Source organism: Alligator sinensis, unplaced genomic scaffold (assembly GCF_000455745.1).
Source record: "Alligator sinensis unplaced genomic scaffold, ASM45574v1 scaffold804_1, whole genome shotgun sequence".
Lineage (NCBI taxonomy): Eukaryota > Metazoa > Chordata > Crocodylia > Alligatoridae > Alligator > Alligator sinensis.
Genome location: NW_005842868.1, coordinates 486,771 through 496,955, shown reverse-complemented (window position 1 = coordinate 496,955; position 10,185 = coordinate 486,771). Strand labels below are relative to the sequence as shown.

At 43.6% G+C, this 10,185-nt stretch overlaps 1 long non-coding RNA gene across 2 annotated transcripts; it reads right to left on the bottom strand.

Moving 5' to 3' along the window:
• Positions 1-374: 374 nt before the first annotated feature.
• On the bottom strand, positions 375-9,881 carry LOC102371252. Of its 2 annotated transcripts, none has more exons than XR_325176.1 (4): positions 9,791-9,881; positions 3,324-3,417; positions 2,589-2,706; positions 375-481 (listed from the first exon to the last, which is right to left on the bottom strand). It is a non-coding gene; the product is annotated as an uncharacterized LOC102371252 (long non-coding RNA). The 2 variants fall into 2 exon arrangements; XR_001358928.1 differs by lacking the exon at positions 375-481 and adding an exon at positions 1,778-1,808.
• Between the last annotated feature and the right edge of the window lie 304 nt (positions 9,882-10,185).

Genomic DNA, 10,185 nt, shown 5'->3' with positions numbered 1-10,185 from the left:
GGCGCACAAAATGTTGCTCCCTTGTGTCACTGCTCCCAAGCACACGATTAATGCAGTTAAACTATCCAAGCCGTGCGTGTTACCAGCAGCTGTCCATTTACTCTGAATCCAGAATCTGGCTATTTGAAGGACTCCCTTAGGTACTGCTATCCACAAAGATTTTCTCTATAAAATTACCTTTCTTACAAGTGTTTAGAGGCTTCATTTCTCAGGATATGGGCAAATGAACCCACTATACAGAGTTAAGGGGAAGACAAAGACAGCTTATCCTGGGGCAGCTCAGCTTTCACTTACTGCAGCATAGCAGAAGACATATGAAGTCATCACAGAAGAGCTGATGCATGGCAACTCCCTACCACCCTTTTTACCTTACAGTCCATCTGCCTGTATCCTCTGGTTGTAGTCATGTTGCAATTGTGCTGGTTCAGGGAACATGCAGGAAATTGGATTTGTTTTTTTGATATCTTTTTCCTGAAATAAACTAGATAGTTGAGAGAGATGGTTGATGAGATTTTGGGCACAAAGTTAATGGTCTTAAGCAGAAAGAGATACAGCCTAAGCTAAATATAAAAGTTAGACCAATTACCTTTAAAGTTCACTATGCAAGTGAAACTGGCTACTTTGCAGAAGGATGTGCCACTGTCCAGATCTATTTGGGGATGGGAGAGATACTACAAAAACTCCGGACTACAGGTAAATTTATCTCATGTAAGCAGCTTCTTGAGGCACCTGCTAAAATTGTAGCATTTAAAAAGCACTTAGCAGTTTAAAAAAAAAGGACTGACAAATAATAGCGTTTTAAAAAACAGCAAAAGGGCCAATTTGATTTCTCTGCTGTAACTGCAGTGATGGTTATTGAATTGCAAAGGCATGAATTAGACACAACTTCACTGAAAGAGTAACCCTATATTTTTTAAGTAAATTTTGTGCTGTTTAAAAAGTTCCTGCCAGTCCTGCAAGCTGAAGTCATGTCTCCCCAAAGCAGCTACAAGCCAAGACAATTTTCCCCTCAGTGCCCTTTCACCTTTGTTCATCACTTGCATTTCCAGACTACAGTAATTTTTATCTGTAGCTGCACTCGGCTTTGTAAGTAGGGTACAGATGGCAGTACAACCTTCATGGCCCACTCTGAGACTGGCTTCTCTGATGTGCTCCTGGAGATTGGTGTGTGCCAATAAAAGCTGCAGATAATTTGTGAAATTGTGCTGTAGCAAGATAAAGCCAGAACAGGAGTGGGAGCCCCCTAGGTTTTAAGCTGTTTTCACTGCAGCTTAGTTCTTGCTTCCTGGGTGATGAAGACATAGTTCATCAACCAGAAAGAAACAGCCATTCTGCTAATGCAAGAACTCAGACCTGTCAGCTATAGCCCTTGGGTCCTCACTATCTTTTACATCAATGCCAGTCAAAGCCCCCCTCAGCAAGGGACCTTTCTTCTATGTCATATTTCATGCAAATCTGTTCTACCTCAAGAGCAGTGCTGACCATTTCTGTAATGATTTCACTTGCAGTTAATTGTCTGCAGACCAATTTCTGCCACTTAGTGACTTAGCAGTGACTTGTGTTATCTAAAGATGAGAAGTTCTGGCCGATTGATTCAAGAAGCTCATGTTTTGCCTTAAGCAAAACTTGCACAAAACTGGAATACAACAGAGTAAGAACTAAATCTATTGCACACATGAATTTTGGTGGATGAGGTTTATTTCCATATCCAGAAGTTCTGGAAACAATGATAATGTTGCTAATCCTTTCTTCATTTATCATGGCACTGCCTGGAAACAATTTATCTCAGGCTCCGCACTTCTTGCTGACTGGACAATGGAAACACAAATAAGACTGTTTAAAATTTTGCTCTCCAAAAATCGCAGCTGTTTGAATCCAGGCTGCATTGTATGATAGCCAGGAGAGGAGATAACTGTATTCATCAAGCACTGAAAAACACACACAAACAAACTAACAATAAGGTGTTCCCATATTACAAATTTTCTGAACCGCAGTTTTTTGCACCACAACTTACTCTAAACCTCCTCTATCCTTACTCCATTTATGTTGGTAGCAAAGAGCAAGACAGCAAGTTTAAGCATTCCATCTCCACCCTTAAAAGTTTGTGTGGCTCAGCCTACTCTGAACCTCTGGCAGTTCACTTCCCTCAATCTCCCTGCATCTTTTCTACTCATCTTACTGCCTCAATCCATCACATTGTCTACTTTATATCTGCCTCCCTAGCACGCATCTCCATCTAGGAGAAGCCCCACATTTTTAAGCTGTCCCAATGAACATGCTGAAAAACAGATTAAAAAAAAAAAAAAAAAAAAGGCTTCTACAACAGTGCTCTCATTTTCTTGCTCAATAGTCTCATCAGTTTATTTAGATGGAAAACTCCCTTTGCATCAAACTCCATTTTTCATTTTTTTCCCCCCCCAGTGTTGGGCTCACTGTTTGCACTTTATAGTTTGCTGGTTAGTTCACCCAAGTGCCACTGTCCTCTACTGGATGGAATAATAACTTACTAATTTTTCATAGCCTCTAGATTGCCAAGAGCTAAAGATTTTCCTTTAACGCATATTTAGTCACATAGGAAAGCTAGTTACCTTTGTGCTATAAGTTGCTGTAACTTTTCAGGCAGGCTCTGCCCATGCTCTTGGAACTGTTCTATTTCTGCTGCCATCATGAAAGTCCAAGAGACAGAAGCACACAGCATGGAAGCATCTAGACAGTGAAAGATTTAATTAAACTATTAGTACATCTCCTATGGGAGAGGAACAGATGCCTACTCCTTCAATCAGTGGCTCAAAAAACTGGGGTGGGATGGAAGAGAAGCTGGAGAAAAGGAACACTGGCACCAAACAAAGTAATGATTTTCAAATCCAAGGTATTACTTCTGAAAACACCGCCTTCAGAAGAGAATCCAGGCAGGCAATAAAAGGTAATCCCTCTAAATACTGTGTAGGAACAGTGGTTTTTCCCCCCCAAGTGCCCTCCCATGATTTGTTTGAAGACGTTCATTGTAATTGCTAACATTTATGCAGCACCTTTCACCAGAAGTATTCAGTGTGCTTTATGATCTTAATACTTTGCTCTTAGACACTGCTCTTAAGCTGCAGATGTCATAGCACTTCATAGAGCAATGCAAATATTTTTCCCATTTTACAGCTTGGGTAATGGGCAGAAAGATTAAATAATGTATCCAAAATAATACAGCAGATCAGTGCCAGAGCTAGAAACAAAAACCAAATTCTTATAATCCCCAGTTCCCTGGACCTAGATTCTTGCCATAAGAGAGGTAACACATTCATTTTGCAAGTGGGTAAACTGAGGAACACTACCTTACTCAAGGCTGCAGTGAGGCATTAGCTGATCCAGGAGCAGAACCAGAAAATTTAGCTCCTAATCTCTTCTTGTTACAAGCATCCTTCTATTCTGTAATCAAAACAGGAGAATTGAAAACCAATGTTGGCTGCAGCTCCTTTCCCTGATAGTTTCATTTGTAGTGCATAAAAATCTTCTCACCCTGAAACATGGTTTTCCCCATATGAAAATGATCTCAATTTACTATTCTTGCCTATCCAAAAAGTCATTTTTCAAATGTTCATTCTCATCTATTGTGAAATTCCACTCAATTTTCTTCCTTCATAAAAACAGTTTTGCCCTGGAGTTGCTCCTCACCTTTCAGACCGTCAAGTCAAATGTTAATCCCTTGCTCATGCTGCTTCCCATCAGCCATTATTAGAAGTTCTTCTGCAGCTGATGTTCCTTTTTACTGACTTCGGAGTGTTCATGTGAATGTGCTGCTAATGAAACGAACTCCCCAATTAGGAATAATATAATAAAAAAAGGACAAGCCTTCACACTAATGGACACTTTCATGTGAATTCATCTAGTTGATGAATGTGCCAGTTGGTAGATAGGCAGACAAGGTTCCTTGGGTGAATCTGATATCTTTTATTAGACCAACCCAAATGGTTGGAGAATAGTTATTAAGCAAGCTTTCGGGTTCAAAAACCCTTCGTCAGGCTAAGGAAGTTTCAGCAGTCGGTGTGTGCTCTTCCTGGATGGAATGAAAAGTAAAGAAGCCAGCGGCTGGGCTGGGGAGTCAGTTGTCAGGCAGGTTATAATGTGTCATAAATCCAATATTCAGTCTATGATTTTTAGTATCCAGGAGGTTGATGAAATGGAGTTCATAGGCTCGTCTCTGGGAAGTGTCGTGCAAGTTTCCTTTGAGGATCAGTTGGTAGATGGCTATTCACCAGTTATGTTTTTCAAGAGATATAACAACTGATGGGCATAGATGTGTACTCATATATTATGGGCAAAGAGGAAGTTGAGGCTGGATAGTAGGAAAAACCTCTCACTAGTGGTGAAGTACTGGAACAGGTTACCCAGAGAGGTGGTGAAATCTCTATCCTTGCGGGGGTTTAAGATCCAGCTAGATAAAACCTTGGCTGGGGTGATCTAGTTAGGGCTGGTCCTGCTTGAGCAAAGGGTTGGACTAGATGATCTCCTGAGGTCCCTTCCAACCCTCATTTTCTATGCTATGTGCCTCAGGGCTGAGAAAACCATCCAAATGGTGGAAGAATGTGCTGCAAGGATCTCAATACTTTGAAATCTTATGACAACAACAGGAGACAGAAAAACAGGAGCAGCAAAAACAGCATGTTGGGGCCCTGGACGAAGAACCTAGAGCCTGCCCCATGAAAATACATGCACAAGCTGCAACAGTGCCTGTCAATCCCGGGTAGGCCTTGTCATCAGCCAACTTCAGACCCACAGGTAAGACCATCATAAAAACACACCACCCTCAACTGCAAGGGATTGCTGCTGCTGAAAATCATCCATTCATGGATTCCATTGAATCTTCCCATTTCAAGTCTCTGTTTTTCCATGTTCCAAACTAATCATTTGGGCTAAGACTATTTATGCAGGTTGGCTGCTTGTGTTTAAAAAAAAAAAATCCAACCAAAAATAACTCAGCCATTTCTGAGAAGAAATCTAGAGAATAAATGTTAAAACTCCTGCTGGCCTTCCATGAGAAGCTGTACTATGTTGTGGAGCAGACAGGGCTTGACTTTTTGTCTAAGAGCCTCTTGTTAGGAGGGTGTCCTTGTTCTCCTTGTGAAAAAACTCACCCATTTTATCCAAGGGAAAAGCTTGGGGGGGGGGGGGGGCGCAGAAATCAGTTTGCAAATGCTCAGTGAAGACTTACTACATTTTAGGACAAGGGCGGGCAATGATTTCAAGCAGAGGACTGCTTACTGAGTTTTGGCAAGCCATTGAAGGCCACATGATAGGCAGCCAGGGGCAGATAAGTATTAATTTTCTAAATTTTAGGGGCCCTGCAGGCTGGATAGAATGGCCTGGCGGGCCGCATCCACCTCGCAGGCTGCATTTTGCCCACCCCATTTTAGCATCTAACAGTCTTCAGAAAATTTCCATGGGCATTGCGCGTGCTCCAGATTAGAACTGCAGCAGAGAAACTGGAGTTTCCTTGCAACAGAAGCTGTAACCTACATGTAGGATCATAGGAAAGTAGGGCTGGAAGGAACCGCACAAGGGCATCTAGTCCAGCCCCCTGCTCAAGGCAGTCTCATCCCTGACTAAACCATCCCAGGCAAGTGTCTAATCTGCTTCTGAATGTGCCCAAGCATGGAGAGTCCACAACTTCTCTAGGCAGCCTGTTCCAATGCCTGACCACTCTTAAATGAAGAAAATTACTTCTGATCCCCAGCCGAGATTTCCCCTGCTGCAGCTTGAGGCCATTGCTCCTAGTCCTATCCCCTACAGCCACAGAAAAAAAGCCCATCTCTATCCTGTCTACAATCACCCTTCAGGTATTTGAAGTGTGTTATCAAATCTCTCCCCTTTGCCTTCTCTTCTCCAGACAAAATAATGCTAGTTCTTTCAGCCGTTTCTTATAAGTCTTACATCCGAGGCCCCTGATCAATGTTGCTGCCCTGCACTGGACTCTTTCTAAACTGTCCACATGTTTCTTGGAGTGAGGGGTCCAAAACTGGACACAGCACTCCAGTTGAGGCCTCTCCGGTGCTCGATCGTGTGGAAGAGTCACTTCCCTTGATTTCCAAATGACACTCCTGTTAATACAACCCACAATGCTGTTGGCTTTTGTTGCGTAAAGAGCACACTGCTGGCTCATATTCATCTTATGGTCCACTGTACCCCTGAGGTCTTTCTCTGCAGTACTGCAACCAAGCCAGTCATTCCCCAGGCTGCATTTGTGTATGCAGTTATTCTGTACCAAGTGCAGGACTTTGTTCTTGTCCTTGTTGTAGCTTGTCTGGTTGATTGTGAGCCATTTCTCCAGTCTATAGCCAGGTCATTCTAGACCCTAGCCCTGCAGAGCGTCTGCAACCGCAACTCCACACACAAGCAGTTTTACATCTATGCACAGATGCATGCGGGATTTTTTTTTTTTTAAAGCAAAATGCATATAATTTATATAAATGTGCACATGCACACAGACAGGAATGCACACACACCAGGAAAGCAATTCATTTTTAGTGCAAGCCACTCATTGTCATTTGTGATTTAAATGAAATGCTCTTTATCAATATTCACCGCTGAGTGTTCAAGCCCGCAAACTGAAAAAACCCAGATGTAAGCATTGCAGCACGGAGCCCCACACGTAGGAAACAACTCTGCCACTATCACTTTTATATTAAAGAACAAAGTGATCATCATTCTCTGAGGTTCCCAGCTGGTTGTTGGACAACAATGAGAAATGGGAACACAATCAGCATCTCTAGGGGAAAAACCCCAACTGGCCTTCATGTGTTTAGGCACCTTGTTTTAAGTAGAGACACTTGAATGATTTCAGCCTAGTGAAAAGTGCCATGGTTTTGCATGCATCCAAAGCAAATAAATACTGCTTCTCTCATTGAAATATCTTATTCTTCTGCTTATTTAGATTTGTTCCATCTTTTATCCCTAACAATTTCGTTTGCATTTTTCTGTTTTCTTCTTTGTTGTTTTAAAACCATGCTCTTTGCTTTGTGTAACGGTCTCATTTTACCCAGTACTGATTGTGAGTTTTTACACGTTGCTTCATTTCTCCTCCTCATTCTGAGCCCTGTTTTTTCCCCTCTTTTGAGGTTACTGGTATTGGCATTGCAGTAAGGCACTGAGCTAACACCCCTGCTCTTGTGCAAAATGTCGTGGCATTTTTATTGACTACAGAGGATCAGAACCTCATTTATGTCATATGAAAGTCAGACTCCTTGGAGCAAAACACCCAGGTAATGAAAGTCAGGGGCATTTGTGCAAGAGTGTATCATGTACTGAGTCATAAAAATATCTCCTTTGCATTTTCCCTGAGACACCATGGATGTCAGCATGAGTAAATAGAAGTATATATATTCAGTTGCAGGAAAAAAAGCACTTGACAAAGATAAATGGATCCAAACTGATTTTATAGCCATCTCTAGGGATTTAGTCATCTCTCTTATGGACAAATAACTTCAAAAAGAGAACCTGAGGAAATGATGTGCTATCTGAATGCACCTGTGTGCGTCACTGAATTATGATGGCCTTGTCAATGTGATTAAGACCAGATGCAGCTGCACAGTGCTCCACACATATTGGCGCTACATCTTACGAGCGTCATAGAGATTCACAGATTTTTGCACTGGTCATGGCTATTCACACCCTGGACAAGTAGCCATGGGTAAATATTCGAGCCCTAGCATGCTAATATTTGATATATCTGACAGAATGAGGTATGATTGTACAGTTTAAAAATCCAATACTATGTAAAGCAGCCAGAGCTCTCAGATAGCAGGGCTACCTCCTGGAAAAGCTGGCAAAAGGCAACCCAAGCTACCAGAAGAGCACCCTTACAGTTCCATTCCCTGCTCTCTGCAAGTGAACTCATAGCATCTGATGATTAAGCAGGCTGCAGCCGATGAAAGCTCCTGCCTCCCTGAATAAGTCAGACTGCCCAGTTCCCTTCTCCTTCAGGCACGTTCCTCCTCCCACAACTGTTATGCAGGAGAGGAAGTCTTTCATGCCACACTAATTCAGATTCCTACATCTCTTAGCAGAGCAGAGACAGCAGCTCCCACATCTAATTGATTTTGCATACCCTTTTCTCTGAGCCAGGACTGAACCTATTTCCTGGCCGAATGTTATTAGACTAGAAAAGGCAATGTCTTTCAGGGAGTGCACAAGAACCTCTGGTCATCGGTGGTTACGAACGACCCACAGATTGCTTTTTGCAGTAATCTGTGTGTTAAGTGTAGTCTCAGTTAAACTTCAAATTAATTATACTACCGCTAAGTATATTTCCTTTTGCTATTTCAGTCTAGTAGGACACCGTCTTTTTGGCTTCGGCACCCATTTTCCACATGAGAGACAAAGTCTGCATCTGTCGATTGCTTTGGAAGCTTGTACACTGAAAGGCACTATACATAAGTCTAATAAGACTCAGCACTCGCATAGCACTCTCCATCTTTCATTTACTCTTACAACACCCTTGTGATGAGGTGAGAGAGGCAAAAGCTGATTCTCGGTTAGAGCTAGTAGCTGTGCTTTCAACACACCCTCTGCTGCCACCACCCCATACATATAGTGCAATAAGGAACCCCACTTTGCTGAAGAGCTCAGGAGCAGTCCAAATTGGGCAGAGGACCCCAGATCTTTTCCCAAGGGGTGGGCTTTGTTTCTGACTTGTTACAAGAATCAACAAGTGGCTGCAGATATGGGGCTGCAATGCAAACTTTCTGTCCAGACTCAGCTTTTTGCTCCCTTTAAGTGCTGCATTTAAGCCCTACCTTTCTTGGCAAGTGTTGGCCAACAGCAAGGAGGCCTGAAGTTTTGCTCACTTTATAATCCAATATTAAGATGACTCTTTCTCCCTCTGGCACCCCCACCAACCCCACCTCCATTCTCATCTGGCTGGGTCTAGACTTGAGAGAAGCATAGAAATAATGAAGCTCAGCTTATCAACCAGTAACACTCTCTCACAATTCCCACTCCCTGAGCTGGGACTTGCCTACATGATCTTATAAGGTCCCTGTAACAGGTTGCCCTCCCAAGCAGCATTTTTCTCTTGTTTTGCCTATGAGGGGCACCCCTGAAGTCCCTTAAAGTTTCACTTTTTCCTCATTCGTCTTGTACCTTCCCAAAGTCCCTTAAAGTTTCACTTTTTCCTCATTCTTCTTGTCCCTTCCCCCCTTCACTCTCCTGCCACGTCTTGATGTAAATATTATTTAGATGTTCTTACAAGCAGGAGACTGCCTATTGTAATTCTATGTTGGGATTCTCAGCCACCACGGGCCTTGTTCCCCATTTTTCTCTGGCTAGGCCTACCAGTTTAAACCCACCAGATAGGGTTCAACTCCAAGGCTCTAGCTCCTTAATCTTGGGGCTCGTGGCCCTCCTTTTACTTCCAATATGGAGCCCAGGCTCTCTGGCCCAGAGGCTGATCCACTGGGCATGGAGCCACTGGGCCGTAAGTTCAAGGCTGGGCAGGGGCCCTAAACTCCCATGTTCCAGGGCACCCTTTCTTTTAACTCAGGCTGCTAGCCAACATTCCCCCACTGGGGCCCAGCTTAAGTCCTGCCCCCAGCTCTGAGCAGCTCGCCCCATACACCTGCACTAGTGGTGCACTAGGCCCCTTTGGCCTTTTCTGACTGCACCCAAGGCGCTAATGAGGCTCCTCCTCCCCTATAGCCTCATCCACAAACCACCAGTATCAATCAACAAATATATGTAAGCAGTAAATCCATGGGTTATAACCACAAAAAACCCAGAAATTAAAGAAGGCAGCATGCCAGCTTACATTTCTTCGTGGCTTGGTGCTTCTGCTTCCCCGCTGTCTGTGACGCTCCTCTCTGTGGCACTGCCGCCGCTTCTCTGAGAGTCATCAGGAGTTCCCTTCTCACAGCAGCTGGACTAGGAGCTGAGCCTCACTGTGGAGCTCTCATGCACAACCTCCTTCCCCTTTGGCCACTGCCTCTAACTGCTGCTAAGCCCTGGGTTTTTATAGTTCCGGCCTGCCCCCTTCCAGTCACCTGACTAGCCAGCCAGGCTCAGCTTTTAACCCCTACTCTGCTAGCAGGCTGTGCCCAGAAAGTTCTGGTCTTAAAGGGACTGGCTGGCTTTCTGGTAACAGGGTTAGGGTTCCCTGTTACAGTCCCTTCCAGCCCCTAACATTCATGAATCTATGAATCAGGG